Source organism: Chionomys nivalis, chromosome 17 (assembly GCF_950005125.1).
Source record: "Chionomys nivalis chromosome 17, mChiNiv1.1, whole genome shotgun sequence".
Taxonomy (NCBI): Eukaryota; Metazoa; Chordata; class Mammalia; order Rodentia; family Cricetidae; genus Chionomys; species Chionomys nivalis.
In genome coordinates, this window is record NC_080102.1 from 35,473,548 (window position 1) to 35,492,780 (window position 19,233).

The 19,233-nt window shown below is 42.4% G+C and overlaps 1 protein-coding gene and 1 pseudogene across 2 annotated transcripts in view; one reads left to right on the top strand and one right to left on the bottom strand.

The window, feature by feature from the left end:
- The window catches only part of Mrtfa (myocardin related transcription factor A), a 100,294-nt gene that overhangs the window by 38,173 nt on the left and 42,888 nt on the right, over positions 1 to 19,233 (top strand). The gene's annotated exons all lie outside the window — the stretch shown is intronic.
- On the bottom strand, positions 16,872 to 18,814 carry LOC130888796 (40S ribosomal protein S21-like; annotated as a pseudogene).

Sequence of the window (19,233 nt, forward strand, 5' to 3'; positions counted from 1 at the left end):
GCCTAAACTGACAGAGCTCTGCTTGTCTCTGCCTCCTGAGTGCTGGGATTAAAGGCATGCACAGCCACCACTGCCTGGTTCTCCCTACCTTCTTTCCTGTTTTTTGTTTTTGTTTTTGTTTTTTTTTGTTTGTTTGTTTTTTTATGATCTCCTGTATTCCAGGCTGACTGCAGATTCACTGTGTAGTTGAGGATGCTCTCTCTACCTCCCAAATTCTAAGATTACAGGTGTGCATCACCCATGCTCAGTCATAGGGGCAACATTTAAATATAAAGTCTGGATTCAAAGAGTAATTTTTAGCCTTTCATTTTTCATTGAAAAAGTAGTAAATTTAAACTGTTTGCATTGTTTGGCTTTATTAATCAGAAAAAAATTGCTGCTTCCTAACAGAAATGCTACTGTATTGCAAAGCTCAGAACAAGGTTTATATTCTGACGAGATGAATGCATCTTGATACTATCTGAGATATGGAGACTTAAGCTTGAAATTCACCATTTATATTTAAAACTGTGAAATGACTAAGTTTCATATAAATGTACTATTGTATTTTTTGCTTTATTTATCATTATATAGGTGTATGTATTATATGCATATATACATACATGTTTTTAGATGCATATATATGTGTGTATATACACACAGAAGTCAGAGGTTAACATTGGTGTCTTCCTCCAGTGAGACCCACTTTGTTTTACTGCGGCTGGGTGTTAGAACCCAGAACTTGCCAATTGACTAGTCTAGTGAGCTTACTCTGGGGATCCCCTGTCTGCTGAGGACTGAGATTTCTATTGGGCCATCGCATAGACATTAGGGATCCAGACTCTGGCCTTCACCCTGAACACTGATCCATCATCCATCTCTCCAAACCTAGTTTCTTTTTTTAAATCCTGGAAAATGTTGCTTTTTTTTTTTTTTTTTTTAAGATTTATGTGTTTTATTTTATGTTGTTTTGCCTGGATTATGTATGTACATCTTGTTCATGTCTGGTGCACAAGGAAGTCAGAATAGGGCATTAGACCCCTGGAACTGGAGTCCTGGAAGATTGTGAGCCACCATGTGTGTGCTGGGACTCAAACCTAGGTCTTCACAAGAGCAACAAGTGCCCTAACAGTTAAGCGTCTCTCTGGCCCCTGTAGGACAGTCTGAGTAGTGTTCACTCGCCTACCATGCCCCAGAATCTAGCTTTGATTCCCAGAACCGTTCAGATACTGTTCGTGTGTATCATAATCTCAAGTAAGCATGTATGATGAACATTCCATGTTTTAAAAATGAAGGGTTTGGAATTGGAATTGTGTCATGCATTTGAGGGAGCTCGGTTGCCTCACTACACTATGAGTAAAACTTGGCATTTCTACACTACAGATAGCAGGTGGTTAGATGGCTCTCCTTTTTGTCCTGTCCTTGTGTATTTTGTGAATTAGATGACTGAAGCCTGTGAACACAGCCATGAGCCCCTGGTGAGTGTGGCTTCTGGCTTTGGCTTCGAAAGAAATATATGGAGTTGCAGAAAAATGATTATTCTAGTGCCCTTACAGAGGTAAAGGGAGAGGAGTATGATGGAGGTGCTCAGGCAGCTTTGGAAAGAGTGAAGAACCACGGAATGTGGGAAAGAGCTGGGGAGTGTCATCTAGCATCCACTGGCAGTTTTCCTTTAGAGTCTGTGTTTTTTTTATTTTGTTGACAGCTCATAATGTGGATAACTGACTGTTGACATTTGGTCCACTGACGGACGGAGTAGCAGTAGGTTTGGAAGCAACACAGGTGTTAACGGTGAGGCACAAATGATCAAGACGCATCCTTGTTAGCTGGACTCTCCTGAACGATAGAACCTGTTCTTAACTCACAGCACAGCCAGCAGTCTTCAAAATGGGATGGGCACTTATTCCGAATCTTTTTAGCTATTGTCTTCTCTGATAGATAGGCAGTGGGGGCAGTAGAAGAAGGTGGCAAACAGGCATCCTTTGTGGTGCTAGGTGAGGAAAAATCATGCCAGGGGCTAGAAACATAATTATCCACAGAAGAATGTCCCCACAAAGGAGATTATAAACCCCCGTAAGAGAGATGTGAAAATGTGATATTCTCTTTTTGTGGGTGTAGACTTTGACTCTATTAGAGCGTAAAAAGATTAGGTGCCGAGGTGGTTGGAGAGCTCAGCATTTAATAGCGCCTGCTGTTCTTGCAGAAGGTGTGGTTTCCCAGCTGCCATGGCAGCTTACTATCCATAACTCCACATTCAGAAGACCAGACACTCTCTTCTGGCCTCCATGAGTACCAGGCATACATGTAGTACACATACGTATGTGCAGGCAAAACATTCATGTGCATAAAATTAAAATGAATAAGTTTTTAAAAAATTGAATGTTGAAAACTTGTGCAGATTTCCTCTGCTTCTTAAATTTCTGTGTTGGAGTGGAAGTGTCACATGGTTGATTTCAACTCAAACAGGAAAACTTTAAGTGGAATCAGTTTGGCCCTTAGTCCATTTTCTATTGCTATAGCAAAACACCTGAGGGGGTAATTTTGCAAAGAACAGAGGTTCTGATAGCTCATAATTCTAGATCCAAGAGTGTGGTGCTGACTTCCATTTACCTCTGTAAGGACTTTGCGCTACATCACAACATGGGTGGCATTGTAGGAGCATGTATGAGAGAGAGAGATACCATAGCAAGACAGGACAGGAAAGCAGAAGACTTTAGATACCAGGTTCTCTTTTTACTGCATTTTATTCTTGCAGAAACTAACCAGAGTCCCATGAAAGCTACATTAATTCCCTGTAAAGGCAGCACCTCCAATTTCCTAACCACCAGACCCTACTTCTTAGAGCAGTGGTTCTTAACCTTCCTAATGCTGCAACCCTTTAATACAGTTTCTTATGTTATGCTGACCCATAACCATAAGATTATTTCTTTGCTATTTCATAACTAATTTTTCTACTATTATGAATTGTAATGTAAATATCTGTGTTTCCCAATGGACTTAGGTAACCCCCTGTGAAAGTGTCGTTTGACCCTCAGGTTGAAAATGTCTTAGGGATTCCCCTGGCTCACAGAACTCTTGGAGTCCTGAATCCATACCGCATAGAAACAGCAGCCCTTAACGTCTTGCAGAAAATACACAGCAGTATATACTTTCCAAGTCTGTCTAAATTAATATTCTTGATTTCAGAGTCAGTTGTAAGAAGGAATGAATTATTTGAAAAAGATAGAGGTATTTTCAAAACCACGCTTTGTGGTATGTGCCTGAATCCTAGCACTTGGGGGACTGAGGCCAAGATTGCAATTTTTTGTTTTGTTTTGTTTGAGGCAAGATCTCTCCATGAAGCCCTGGCTGGCCTGGAACTCTATGTGATCAGGCTGGCCACAAACTCATAGTGATCTGCCTGCCACTGCCACTGCTCGCCAAGTGCTGGGATTAATGTGTGCAATTCTACACAGCTAGAAGATTGCAGTTTTTGAAGCTAGCCTGGGCTGCTTAGTCCCAGTTTCACAAAAGCATTCTTGAGTATGTGATCATCGAGGAGCGGAAGTCTAGTAGTCTTTCTAATGACATTCGCTTAAGACACATTAGATGTGGCCAGGCAATTGGGGTACACACCTTTAATCCCAGCACTTAGGAGGCAGAGGCAGGGGGATCTCAGTGAATTTGAGGCCAGCCTAGTCTACAAAGTGAGTTCTAGGATAGCCAGAACTGTTAAACAGAGAAACACTGTCTCAAAAACTGAAAGAGAAACAAACAAACAAAAAAGAGAAACATTAAATGCTGCACCATTTTTCTTTCTGAACACATGCTTATTCAATGACAATTATACACATTCCTTTCATCTTGAGTTTTCTATCTCAGAAATCTCCATATGCAGGAAGTGGTTAGTCCACAGTGTGCTCTGGCAAAGCTTCTTCACAGGCCTGTGCTCCGACGGCTTGCCCGAACCCTGTACTGTCTCTGGTGTGACTCAGCATTAGTCAGAGAAGCACAACGAGAAACCCCAGGAGAGACTGTGGCCAGCTCCCTACTTTGGGTAATGTGTTTTCTTTAATTTATTAGGTCATCTGGTGTAGGAAGATGTTAACAGAAAACTCTAAAGGAATGTTACGTTCCAGGCATGATGTCTTTATGAGCACTATCCTGAATTCACTAAAATTGAATTTAGCGATGTTAATTCCTTTTTATGCCTTGTTCTTTCCCTGTTTTTCCACTCTATAAAATCTGTTGTTTGTACTCTGAGAGACCATGGACTATCCTAAAGGTACAATGTCAAAAAATAAAGGGGATGATTAGTTGGATATTTTCAGTGCTGTTAATACAGATTATTGGCCAATTATTTCCTTAAATTAACCCTAAAACTTTGAGTGTGGTGGTAATGTCCCAGTTTCCAGGTGCCAGAGTCAGATCTGAGCAAAAGGAGTCTGATTCCAGGTGAAATTCTCAGCCATGTGATCACATAGTCTTTGTCCAGCTTCTAAGCAAGATATGATCTGAACAGGTCTCAGGCAGCTGAGGGCCGCGTGCTTGTCTCTGTTGCTCTGTGTCTTATTTGTTCACTGCCTTCCCCCTCTACCACCTAACACATGGTGTTTATTGAATAAACAAGTGTGAGCAGTTAGCTGTGGAGAATAAGTTTCTGACATTCTTGTTTGTGAAGTTTTGTACCTAGGGACTAGAGAGGGCTCAGTGGTTAAGAGGCCTGACTGCTCTTGCGGAAGACTCAGGTTCAGTGCCCACATGGCAGCTACAAGAGTTTCTAACTCCAGTTCTAGGGGATCTCATGCCCTCTTGTGGCTTCTGCCAGCACTGCACACATGGTACACATACATACGTGCAGACAAAACATTAATACACATAAAATAAATATAAATCTTGAAATTTGCAACTAAATGGCTATGTGTGTATAAGGTAGTAATGTGCATCTTAGTGGCCATTGTCAGGATTATTGTATTATATAATAATACAATTATAATTATATTGTATTATATTATTAGACCTTTATTTGAGTCAGGTTCTCACATAGCCTCACCTGCCTTGAACTGATCTTTCCTTGGCCTACCAGGTGCCTACATCCTAGGGATATGCCACCATGCCTGGTGTTTGCAGTGCTGGGGAAGAACCCAGGATTCCATGCATGTAGACAGGCCAGCTGAGCCACATCCCCAGCCATGTCCTTGTAGTCCTTTAGGTAAGACTAAAGCACACCTTGTCTCCTTTTTTCTCAATATTATCAGTGGTCTTGAATGCACACTTCTCACTTCCTGACTAGCTTCTCTGCTGCCTCTCATCCCTGTTCATGCCTCTGCTCCTAAAAATGATGTTTTTCTTTTTCTCTTTCTTTATTCTCCATCTCTCAAGCAGTTGTTGTTATTCCCTTAACTTTTGTACACTTTTTTTTCCTTTGGTTAGAACGCTCATCTAACCTTGAGAGCAGACTTCCCCACAAATACCGTTCTCACTATGTAGACCAAGCTGGCCTCGGACTCAGAGATCCCCCTGCTTCTCCCTCCAAAATACTGGGACTAAAGGTATGTGCCACCATGCCAGGCCTCCAACCATTCTGGGTTCAGTTCAGATGTGTTCTCTTGCTAGAGGCCTGCTCTGACTCCTCCCAGCCGCACAGGCACCTGTTACTCAGTTCCTAGCGGAGTGCTGTCAGGTTGAGGGATGGTATTAGTGGGTACACGCCCACTGCTGTGCCTGTAAACAGCCCAAACTGTCAGATGCCACAAGAGCAGGGACTGAGGTGTCTTTCTGTGTCCACATTGCTTGATACTTTATAGGTAGACGTCAAATATCAAAAGGAAAGAGAGGGACAGCGAGATGACTTAGTGGGTAAGAACACCTGCCCTGCAAGCCTGAGGACCTGAGTTTAAGCCCCAGAGGCCATGTAAAGGTGGAAGGAGAAAACAGACTTCACAAAGTTGTCCTCTGACGACCACACGTGCACCTTGGTGTGTGCATACTGTCCGCCCCATGGCACATACACAGAATAATAATACAATTTTAAGGGAAAAAAAAAACAAATAAAATAGATGGTGTAGTTTGTCAGATGCTATCATAAATCTTTTGGTACATTCCATTTTAGCGGTGGGACACCCTGCTTGTTCTAAGCACTGCTTTGGAGGTGAAAGTATTGTTTTGAGACATTCAGCTGAGCAATAAGCAGTGCACTTAAAACCCAAAACAAGATCCCTGATTCCTAGCCTAGCATCCTTGCTTTCACTGCTTGTTTGAAGCAGAAAAAGCAGGTTTTTAAAAATCAGTACTTGTTCCATAGAAATCTGGAGATAAACACCATGTCACATACGGGTGACCACACCAGCTCACATGTACTGAATGAATATAAAATGAGTACTGTTCTCAGTGCTCCACATGAGCTAATTTGTTGATTACAGTGACCCTAAAAACGGATTCTCTCATCCCTACTTTATAAATGAGGAAATGCTGACATCGAAATAGAAACATCTCAAGGTCTTATAGTTAGCAAGTGTAGGCACCGCACTTAAACCCAGGCATCCTAGCTCTAGAGCCTGTATCTTTTTTTTCATACTCTAGAAATGTTTTTTTTTTAGATTTATTTATTACATATAGTGTTCTGCTTGCATGTATACTTGCAGGCCAGAAGAGGGCACCAGATCTCATTACAGATGGTTGTGAGCTACCATGTGGTTGCTGGGAATTGAACTCAGGACCTCTGGAAGAGCAACCAGTGCTCTTAACCTCCGAGCCATCTCTCCAGCCCCTGTAGAAATTTTGTGTATGCAAATTATGGGCATGTGCTTATCTAAGCTTTCCATTTTTTTTTCCTTTCTTTTCAAGACAGGGTTTCTCTGTAGCTTTGGAGTCTTTTTGGAACTTGCTTTGTAGACTAGGCTGGCCTCAAACTCACCGAGATCCATCTGCCTCTGCCTCCCGAGTGCTGGGATTAAAGGCGTGTACCACCACCAAAACAAACTTTAAAAGAAAAGAGAAGAAGCCAGGCCATGGTGGTGCATACCTTTAATCTTCCCAGCACTTGGGAGGCAGAGGCAGGTGGATCTCTGAGTTTGAGGCCAGCCTAGTCGACAGAGTGAGTTCCAGAACAGCTAGGGCTGTTACAAAAAGAAACCCTGTCTCAAAAAAATGAGAGAGAGAGAGAGAGAGAGAGAGAGAGAGAGAGAGAGAGAGAGAGAAGGCAAAGACAGACTTATACAGAGCCTGCATTCTTCACTTGTCCATTCTGATGGGTAACACTTTGTGTCCACTTTTTGAGAAAACGAAAGAAAAAAAAGAAGTCAATTTCTATGTATTAGTGATCTCCCCTTTTAGGAATGTAGTTCAGTGGGTTTTGAGAAAGAACACAGCACCAGAGTGTGCTTGCTATGACAACAGTTTGCGGTTTGTTTGTTTGTCTTAGTTGCTAAATCTTTATTATTTCCGTGAATTGGTTCACCACATTTTTTTACACAATTCACAAGTCAAAGAACTTTTAAGATGTTTTTGGTTTGAGAAAATTATTGGCCTGTATGTTCATATATGGCCCTTAGGGTAACACATGTTTTTATCTTTCCTGAGTAGGTGCTCAGTTTCTTGGCTCATTTTATGTCAGCTTGACACAAGCTAGTATCATCAGGGAGGAGGGAGCCTTGGTTAAGAAAATCCCTTCATAAGATCTGGCTATAGGCAAGCCTAAACAGCATTTTCTTAAGTTGATTGATGGGAGACAACCCAGCCCATTGTGGATGGTACCATCTCTAGGTTGGTGATTCTGGGTTCAATAAGAAAGCAGACTGAGTGAGCCATGAGGAGCAAGCCAGTAAACAGTACTCCTCCATGGCCTCTGTATCAGTTTCTGCGTCCAGGTCCTGCCATATGTGAATTCCTGTCCTTCAGTGATGGATTACAGTGTGGAAGTGTAAGCCAAATAAACCCTTTCCTCCCCAACTTGCTTTTTGGTCATGGTTTTTATTGAAGCGGTATAAGCCCTAACTAAGTCACTTAGGAATGGGATTCCTCGCTAATGTAGTAAGTTTAAGTTTATAAGAAACTTGTAAACTTTTTCCAGAGGAGCATTTGTGTCCATCCTCAGTGCCAGATTCTTCTGGCATTTCTGTTCTGATGGCTGAGTAATCGTCCACAGGCGCTCTTGTTGGAAAGGGGTTTCTGGTGAGAGGATGGTCCATGTTCGTTCTTTTCTGTTTCACTAACAGGTAGCAGTTCTCACTGTGTGGAGGTGGATGAAGGAGACTTTGAAAGCCCACCTCCCAGCCAGCTCCGTGAGTAGGAGCTGTGCCAAATACAGTGATGCAGTAGATCCCTGAACTTCACCTATTTTCTCTTGGAACAAATTACTCAGCCTAACAGTTTGTGCTTCTATTCCTTCTGCCCTGCACACCTTGCTCAACTTCTGCATACCAGGAAACCGTGTGTGGGGGAAATACAGTGGCATGTCTCTGCATTGCCAACCTAATATCTGATCTCCCTATATGTTGAAATGCCAGTGGATGTCATGATGGCTGGTGTTTCTGTAGTCAGCTGGGTAAATATTTCAATTCAGCATGTTAGTATAACTCTCTTGATCACCTTCCCGAAGGTCGAATGATGAAACCACACCATCTAATCGAGTAAAATCAAATGGTAGTGTAAGTTGAGGATGACAGACAAGGTTCCAAATCTCAGGTGTCTCATGTCTGCCACTGTTGTCTCAATCTATGGTCTCTGACTTAGCCAGCTCTTTATTTTATTATTATTATTATATTTTATTATTAAATAAGTCCTTTATTTTAGTCATTGTGATTGCTACTCTTAGTTGTCAATTTGACTACATCTGAAATTAGTTGAAATTCAAATGGCTGGGCACACCTGAGAGGGATTTTTTTCTTAATTAAATCATTGGAAGTGAGAAGACTTTTTTTTTAATCTGGATCTTTGAGGTGGGAAGATCCACCTTTAATCTGGCCCACACCTTCTGCTGGCAGCCTATAGAGGGCATGGAAGAAGGCTTGCTCTCTCTGCCCGCTTGGTCCTTTTCTTTACGGATCTTCATAAGAGTGGTTACTAATAACCACACTGCACAGTCAATACTAGGTTGGCTTGAGATTTCCTCTGCCAGCGCCATTAGTCTACAGCTCTTCAGCTTAGCCTCAGGCAGATTTTTTGGAGAAAGGCAGAATGCAGGTACATTCTTTACCAAAATATCACCAGAACAGCCTTTAGGCCACTTACTAACATCCCTCCCCTTCTTGAGCTGGGCTCCCACAGTTCAAATCACCCTCAATGCTGTCTTCCACGCTCCTCTAAGGATGTCTCATTAAGTCCCACTTAAACTGTCTTCCTTCAGCAAGCAGCATTGGCGAGGCCTGTCACAGCAATACCCTGTCCCCTGTAACAACTCTGTCTTAGTAACTGTTCCATTGCTGTGAAGAGATACCATCAACACGACAACTCTTACCAAAGAAAGCATCTAATTGGGTGCTTGTTTATAGTTTCAAGGGTTTAGTCCATTATCATCTTTGCAGGGAATATGGCAACAGGCAGGCATGGTGCTGGAAAAGCAGCTGAGAGCTACATTCTGATTCACAGGCAGAGAGAACCTTGTTGTAGTTTTGGCTTTTGAAACCTCACAGCCCACCCACAGTAACACACTTTTCCAACAAGGCCGCACTACTCTCTGATGCCTAAGCATTCAGATATATGAGCTTATGGAGAACATTTTTAATCAAACCACCACAGTCATGATTGTGCACACCTGTGATCCCTATACTGGGAGTTAAGGATGGAGAGTTTGAGGCTAGCTAGGGATTGCTCCCTGCCCCCCAAGATAGGATTTCTCTGTGTAGCCCTGGCTGTACCAGAACTTGCTCTTTATATATCAGGCTTGCCTTGAACTCAGAGATTTGCCTGCCTCTATCTCCCAAGTGCTGGAATTAAAAGGGTGCACCACCACTGCCCGGCCCTAGGGATTGCTTTTTTAAAAAAGCCTTTGTTTTCTTTTAAAATGAAAAGGTAAAATATGTAATAAGCCATATTTTCTTTTGAAGTTTATCAACACAGTGTTCATAGTATGCTAAGAAATGTCCCTTATTGAGCTTTTTTGCCATGTTAGCTGTTGTGTTTATGGTTCTCATCTCATCGAGGTCCTGGGATATGGCTTTTTTCAGTCAGTTTTTCCTGAATTTCTATCCCCAAATCTGGTTTTCTTTCATCTATAAACATTTTAAACACAATTGTCAAGTAAAATAAAATAGCGCTGTGTTTTAGCTCCTTGTTCTACTTCAGTATAGGCTTTGTACAAGAAGGAAGGGAGGCAGAGGCAAGAAGAAGGAACCTGATCATGTGATATTGCTGTCATGTGATATTGCTGTCTGGCAGGAGCCTTTTGGTTCTGAGCAGAGAAACCAACTGTTTACTATTTTGGGTGAATGAGGTTGGGTGGTTGCTACGAGCGTTTTCTCTGAGGGAGCCCTTGCATCTTCCAGCTCTACACATTGAAATCATCCGAGCCCAGCTTTTTGGCATTTGGATAGTGGAGGGAGGTATCGGTGTCGAGTCCCAGTGCTGACAGGAAGAAATGTTTTGCCAGGAGACTTACTGATTCTGCCCTTTTGCCGTCAGTGCTTTTAATGCCCCGCTCCCTAAGTAAACCTGGGATCTCGCTGTTCTTGCAACCCTTTGCACTGCAAAAATGAAGTGCCCACTTAAAGAGCAATGCTAATCAAATCCTCAGCAAATAGCAAATGGCAGCTCTAAGGAGGGCAGGAATGGAGACTGGCTTCTTGCAGTATTGGCCTCTGGAGTCTTATATCTCCAGCACACTGGAGAAGACTAGGATTTGTCAGCCTGCCTGCAGGATCCTGCCACTCTCATGGATTGTCCTGAAGCCGAGGAAAGACAGCTGTTCTGCAATATGCCTGACCCCTTACCACAGTTTGCGGGAAGGTTAGCGTATTTATCCCTTTGGGGTTTGCATGCCTGTGACACACACTTAAAGGTATTGCTGTTGTCTACCCCCTGCCTATTTCTCTGTAGCCACTCAAGCTTTGACTTTTGATGGTTTATTCTTTCAGAGTTTGTGTTAAAGCTTGTTAAGCATTCAACAAATTGTTAATTGAACATAGTACTGTGGCATACATTTTAAAATCAGATAGGGCAATGACCAAGATGGCTCAGCCCTCCCCTAACAATGGGTGTAAACCTGGGTTGTAGAAGTGATGAAAAAAGTTGTCCTAAGGTGAGACTCTGCCTCTGTTTGTGGGTCAAGTGCAATATCTTTTCAATAAATCACTCTGGCTATTGATGGGTGGAAGGGAGCTATTGATGATGGCCTCATTGTCTTCTGTCCCTTACAGCAGCCTTCTTTGCTATTCTGAAAATAATGACAAAAGAATCTTTCTGAATGGAGTAGACAAATTTGAGTTCTGCAGAAAGTTCTTCAGGAAAATCCTTCCACAGGTGTCCTGGGTTACTGGTGGAAGTGGATAGAGCCTTCATCAAAATTTTACCAGATTTTGTCAGTCTTGTTTGTTAGTGCGGTAATAATCTGCAGTCCTTAGTTTATGCCATTAGCTGTGCAAGTGCTGCTCTTCTAAAGCGTAGCATTCTTGAGCTCTCGAGTTCTCGTGGGTCTTTGTGGCTTCTGACAAGGTGACTTGAGAGTGTGGAGTCAGCAATAAATGAATTAGCTGCAGAACAAACTGACATTCTGTGCCCAGTTTGCAAAGAATTTTAAGAGCATATTGAGAGGTGGTTGTTTCTGTTTGTTTTTTAAATCTAGAAGTATACTAGATCTATGTGAGAGAAATCTCATGGCCCTGCAGAGGGAAGGAGAGACTTCAGTCATTGGGCTGCACCCCTTTCTTCGTAGACCTGGAGAGCTGTACTGTTCCAGAGTCCCAACTTTCTAGGTTAATGTCTTAGCAGATTTAGCTTGGTGTGGGGTGAAAATCCTGGATTCAGGCTCTAGCATTGGAAGTAAAGAAGCAAAGGTGTTGGCATTAGTGTGGAAAACTGTGTACTAATGCATCCTTGTTCAAGCAGGATCAGAATGGCAGTTGATATGCTCACTCTGTTTGTGGAATTCTGTACACCTATCGGTGTGTCCAACTTTTCCCGTTGCAGTACAACCCTGTTATCTACAAAATCATATGGTAGGGGCATCCCCCAAAAAATAACAACCCCCAAACCTTCCCTTATAAGTAAGTTGGTCTGCATTCCACACCTTTGAGGACTCAGGTCATATCTTCTCGAATTATTTTTTTTACGTAAACATCATTTTGTAAGCTCACCAAAGAAATGGATTATGCTGAATACCCAAGGGTACCCAGTGAAAATGAAGTATGTTAGTCTTGTGTTTCATTATTATAGATAAATTCCTAATAACAGTCATTTCCTTTTTTTCTTTAATTGCCTTTGTCAAGGACCAGATCTGCCTGATAATCGTTTTCTTAAGGAGGCATGTACAGTCTTGGAGATGGCGTTTTGTGGTTTCGTACTACCTTCTGGTATAGTTGCCAGTACTGTGACTTACTGAGCACCAGGGTGGTCACTAGACAAACATGGCCATTGTGCCTTGAAATACCGCTCATATTTCACAGTTTCCTGAGAAACTAAAAGTCTCATTTTACTTGATAGCAAATAACAGATGTTCCTATTGGCTGCCTTTTAAGATGGGCCAGTTCTCTGCCTCCCTGTTTCTCTCCTGCCTGCCTGCCTTTATTCCTCTTCACCAGCTTAACATGGCAGCTGTGGAGAGTGCTGGCTGTGGTCCTAATCTTACAGTAATTCCTACCTCTTGGCCTTGGGTCTTGCTGTCCATCTCCAGTTTATGAAGTGTTTCAAATACTTCTCATACACTGATGCCTCCGTGAATATTACAGAATCCTTTTGTTCTCTAGTAACTTACCTCTAAGCTTATTTCTTAACATTTTAAACATTTGCTTGCTTTGTATGTGTATGAATGTGTATTGGCACATGCGTGCCTGATCTCCACAGTACGTATGTGGAGGGCACTTTCAGAGTCTGTTCACTTCTTCCATCTTATGGATGCTGAGGATGGATAAACTCAGGTCAACAAGCATCTTCATCATGAGCTGCCTCACTGGCCATTTTACACTTATCTTCTCTGTTGTATTTGTGAGTCCATTGAAGATCTTTGCACTTTATATAGGTTTTTTTTGTTTGTTTTTTGTTTGTTTGTTTTAGTGTATGTGATAAGCTCGGCCTTTTCTGTCTGGCCCTCCCAAGTGTATACCAAAAGCCTCTTGTGGATCACCAGCCATACTGTGCACATTAGCTGTTAGTTTACTAACTGCCGATAATTTCTGTGCTTCTGGCCACTAGAGGGCAGTATTGTGTCCATAGGAAGATGTGTTTATTTTCAAGTGACTGAGGTTTTTGAGTGCTTCCCTAACCCAGTCTTAGTCAATCTCGTGCATAATTTTAGCCTTCAGTGATATTAAAAAATAATGTTTCTGTAATGCTCTTCAGCTAGATTCAGAATATGATGTTGAACCAAGAGCTGGTCCAGTTTCTTCTTGTTCCATCTGAGAGGCGTCAGTCAAGTCACTGGGTGTCATAGATTAATTCCTTGAGGGTAGAAGCCTTTATGTGATAGGCAGTCATTGTCTTAGCATGGAGCAGATTGTCTCAACCCTGAGTTCCTAATTTGATCTTGCCCGTGGTGTGTGGCCATATTGTTCTGAGCTTTAGCAAAGCAGTTTCTGATTTTCTAGTATGTTCAGTCATGATTCAAATGAGGTCATGTGTAAGTTTCTATCAGGCATCACGTTGACTAGTGCTGCTCCCTTCTTGCTTCTGACTTCACTTCCACACAAAGTGTGCACAGTAGAGACTAGTTGTAATATGTGTGACGTCACGTTTTAATTATTAGTTAAAGGTTGCATGATGTTAAAAATTGGTAAGAGACGTGAAATGTATTCTGCCAGTCTAAGCTGTGCACGGTGATCCGTGGTTGTAGCAGCACGACCAGCAGTCTGTCAGCATACAGCTGGTCCTCACGCCATCCCTCGGAATGCTCTGTTAGCCATTTAATTCAGACCCCTTTGTTTTTAGAGCCAAGTGATTTAATGTTTTAATATCCTTTGCCTTTCTTATATAATATAACTCAAGATATTCAGAGTTAGCCAATTATTGTGAGGTATCTGGATTCATTATGTAAAACCAGGTTCAACTATGATTATTAAGACAAAACTGGTACATTTTGGATAAGCATGAACACAGTTTGCTGTCTGATTTGTGGTTAGATAAGAAGCAAGCGTCTGGGCGTGGAGGCACACAACTTTAATCCCAGGACTGGGGAAGCAGAGGCAGGTGGATTTCTATGAGTTTGAGGCCAGCCTGGTCTACATGGTGAGTTACCGGACAGTCAGGGCTACATAGTGAGGTGAAACTTTCTTCAGTAGATTAATTAAAGTCATCAAATAAAATGTTCAGCTGAATTCATGCAATCTTACGCTTACAACACACTCTTACCAAAGAAAGTTGCAGTCATGGTCTCTGCAGTTGAATAATTTCCTGCCCAGGCTTTCAGGTGGGGGAACAGAATCTACAGTCCTGTTTGGGTAGATATAGGACTTCCCTGCTGGGAGAGCTCCTGGTGCTACTGAGCAGACATCCTGGCAAGTGTGGAATGAAGAAGGTACCCAGGGGCCGGGCTGTGGTGGCGCACGCCTTTAATCCCAGCACTCGGGAGGCAGAGGCAGGCGGATCTCTGAGTTCGAGACCAGCCTGGTCTACAAGAGCTAGTTCCAGGACAGGCTCCAAAACCACAGAGAAACCCTGTCTCGAAAAACCAAAAAAAAAAAACAAAACCAAAAAAAAAAAAAAAAAAAAGAAGGTACCCAGGGTCCTGGAACTGATCAGAATTAGATGTGCATATCAAGAAATGCAAACTTACTCCTTTGGGGTTGATCTGAATGAAGCTCCTCTAGAGCTTGCAGGTATGTGCTGAACACACTTGGGCTGTGGCCCAGGCAGATGGCACATTCCTGCACCAATCTTCTGAAGCCTGCCAGGTTCAAAAGCTGGGAGGACGGGGGTTGGGGGATAGACGTGACCTGACAAGAACAACCCAAGAGGAAATGAATGCCTTAGGCCTGAGCGGGGCTGAGCCATAGATTCTCACAGCCCTTGTGCCTGCCTTGTCTTAGACTTGGTTTCTGCTGCCACAGTACGTCCCTGGGACCTACCGGTTCATCACCTCTGAGTGATTCCTCCAGACTGAGGGCTGATCTGAGGCTAGACTGTGTACTCCACTCCTTCTCTCTCCTTACACCCCAGCCTGCCACATTCCTAGGCCTGACCAAGCCATCCACGGAGGAATAGGCAGGCGTGGAACAGTGTTGGTATGGTCAGTTTCCCCTTCATTTGTAGTGTCCATCCTGGCTGTGAAGGAAATAGACAAGACAGTCTCCGAGGCTTCATCTCTTCCCTGCCCCCCTACTTGCCTGTTGCCCTTTTGATTTTTTTAATCTGATACTCAACCTCTCCTTCCCCCACTTGCACACGTCGGAGTCTCCTAAGCTATTTCTGTCGGTTTAATGATCCCCAGCTGTTGCTGTAGTTCTGGCTCATGAGAATGAGCAGGGCCAGCGGAGAGGGGACACAGGTGGTCAAACAAGTCTCGCTCATCTTGCTGAAACCACTAGGGCGAGGCTGCTCAGGGATCTAATGCTGGCTTGATTGAAACACAGAAGTCTCGAAGTGCAGGCTCCTGTCAGGGACATTTTTAAAGAAAACATTTTTAGTGACTGTAGTTAACAATAATGCATCGGGTATTTCCAAGTGGGAATTTTGAGTTACTCCGCATAGAGAATGACAGAGGTATAAGACAATGCCTATGTGAATTGCCCTGATTTGCTCATTATTAACCCAGTTACACAGGAGTAAAAACAGCACATTTTGCCTCAGAAAAATGTACAAATCTTGTGCCAAACAAAATTTTAAAAAAGTATTCCTCTTGGGGACTGGAAAGATGGCTCAGCAGTTAGTTAAAAGCATTGGCAGCTCTTCCAGAGGTCCTAAGTTCATTTCCCAGCAACCACATGGTGGCTCAAACTATAATGGGGTCTGATACCCTCTTCTGGCATATAGATAGAGCACCATATACATAAAATACATACATCTTTAAAAACTTAAAAAAGATTTTTTTTTAAAAATATTTTTCTGATATGTGTGATGTTGTTTTACATTCTGTTTGAACTCATGGTCTGGCCTGTCCCCTTCCGAGCATGTGCTGTGTTCCTGAAGGCAGTGGGGAGCACCAGTCCCATTTCTCTGCTGACCGAACGCCGGTTTCTTCTTTTTTTTTTTTTTTTTTTTTTTTTTTTTTTTTTTTTTTTTTTTTGGTTTTTCGAGACAGGGTTTCTCTGTGGCTTTGGAGCCTGTCCTGGAACTAGCTCTGTAGACCAGGCTGGTCTCGAACTCACATAGATCCGCCTGCCTCTGCCTCCCGAGTGCTGGGATTAAAGGCGTGCGCCACCATCGCCCGGCTCCGCCGGTTTCTTCTGTAGAACTTTGTGCAAACCCTTTGCAGACCCAGCCACGTCAGGAAACAGAGCTGTGGGTTGCTCGGCTCATGCGCCTTTTCTTCTCGTCTGTCCTTACTAATCAGGGAGCAGGTGCTGTGGGAATGGCTAACAGGTAAATGGCCTGGGTTTGAGTTTGAGAGTAACTCTCCAGCACTGTGGCTGCTGACCTTACGGTTTCTATCCTCCCATTTTGTGTGAGGTTTAATTTTACAGATTTCATCTCAGACATTTTGCTGCAGCCTTTCCCAAAATTTATTTTTAAATCTCCAATTCAGTTAGATAGCTAAAACTTTACACTAACTAGAATTAGGTGGGGTTTTCGCTGTTTCCTTACAACACATATCCCCAAATTTCCTCTGCTCAGTTCTTTGAGATGATTCCATCAGCATTAGCCAATTGGAGAACAGAATCATCTAACTTGCCCATCCTGCAAATGGCCCACAGGTGGCAGAGGCTTTTAAACTGGCCACTAAACCTGCCCTCAACCTTGGCCACACTCATCTAGATGGGTGCCTGGTCCTTGGCACCAGTGATGTGGTTGCTCAAGGAGAATTTTCATGGCACATACGGGTATATAAACTTGCCAGTGTCATCCTGCCTGTCAAGGCTGTGTCCCCTCCCTCCAGGTTCATCATGAACACACACAAACCGAGGAGGGGGGACTGCTGTCTGGGATTTAACAGGGAGAAATTGCTATGTTTGTATGTTTTTCCTTGAACAGCCAGAACTTTATGCATAAACATTTAAAAAAAAAAACCTTCAGATTCTCTCTCTCTCTGTGTCTCTCTCTCTCTGTGTCTCTCTCTCTCTCCCTCCTTCCCCCCCCCCGTGTGTGTCAGAGACACACACACACACACGGAGGCGGGGGGTGGGGGTGGGAGTTTAAAACTCGTGTTCTATGGCAAAGAAAGGGTGTTGTGTCTTTGGCTTTGCTATTTATTTATCTATTTGGTGTGGATTAAGACAGGAATTATTAGGAAGGCCTTAGTAATACAAATAGCAAGATTTTACATCAACAAATAAACATAAAGTCTCCCCAAATACACTGTATATGATAAACAGAAGTCCTGCTTTTATGTTGACAGAAAGAAAGACTCACACAGTGAGATGTGTCTTCACTTGGCCAGTCACAGTTTTGTATTCACTGTGAGAAAATGACAAATAGAGCAAAGATTGACTACTGGGCAAACACCCTTTCTTTGCCATTAGACTTTGCAATTCAGACACTTTCCTCTCATCACTGATATTGGAATGAAACATATCAAGCCAACCAGGCTTGGAGCACATAGCCTGGGGAGACAGGCATGCCACGTTGCTGATCTTCCATGGATCTCTTTATTATTATGAACATGAACTTTTGCTGTTGTTTGAATTCACATTGAAAATACTCTTTTAATTTCTTAAGTCTCTACCACATTCATATTTGTTTTTTAATGTATTTTTTGCTCTGTTTGCTACATTAAATTCAGTATATGCATTTGCAAAAAAAAAAAAAAAAAAAAACTCGTGTTCTAACTTTTCTTTCTGATCACCTCTTTGCCCTTCCGTCAGGAAAGATCCCTCCTAAAGGCTAGAGATCAGAGAACACTGGTTCAGTTCCCAACACTTGCTGTCCACAGCCATCTGTGACTCAGTCCAGGGGATCTGACGCCCTCTTCTGGAGTCCACAGACACCAGCACACTTGATCTACACAGATAGGCCAAACGACTATGCCCATAAAATAAAATTTTTAAAAAGATCTTCTTTAATATTAAAATGTATTTATTTTAAAGGAGAACTTAATTTATAGATTTCCCCCTAAATGTTAACTAAAGTAAATTTTGTTATTATCGACACTAAAATTGAACATCAGAATTTTTAAGAAATTAAAAAGCCTTTAATCCTAGCAGTTGGAAGGCTGATTCAGGCAGATGTCTGAGTTTGAGTCCAGCATGGTCTACAAAGTGAGTTTTGGGTCAGCTAGAGTTACATGATGAGACCCTGTTTTTTTGTTTAGTTTTGAAAGATATAAAGAAAAGTAGGAAAAGTTTATCACAACATCCAAATCTCTAAGTACTTACAGGATTCAAATGAAGCTTGAAGGCTTCCTCAGACTTTTCATAATCATTCTAATGTGGTTTATGTTTTCTAGCTCATGTATCTAAAGATATAGACATTAGAAGTGCACATATCTAGGAAGATTTTCTTTTATCTTGAATCCAAGTTCAGAATCTACTCACCTGTCACTGCCCACAACAGATCTAGGTGGATTGTTAACACCAGTAATACCCACAGAGATGAGGGTGTAGACGTTCCCAAACATATAGAACTAACATCACAGGGAAACAGGATAACATCATAGAAACAGCATTTGACTTTGGGTTGCCCTCCTTGGTCTAGGGAAGACAATGCCAGTTTACTGCTCTGTTTGGTTCAAGTTCCGGTGCAGTTGCACGCTACATTCAGATCTTATGTGATGGAGCTCATTTTTTAAAAAATACTTTATTTTTAGTTATGTATATATGTGTGGTTTTGCGAACATGAGTGTAGTGTCCTAGTGGCCAGAGGTTTTGTTAGAGGTAGCTGTGAGCTACTTGATCTAGGTGCTGGGAACTAAATGCAGGCTCTTTGCAAGAACGATACATGCTCTTAACCTGTGAGCCAAATCTTCAGCACTGTGGAGTTCATTTTGTTTGTTTGTTTATTTGTTTGTTTGTTAAGACAGACTCTCACCACGCAGCT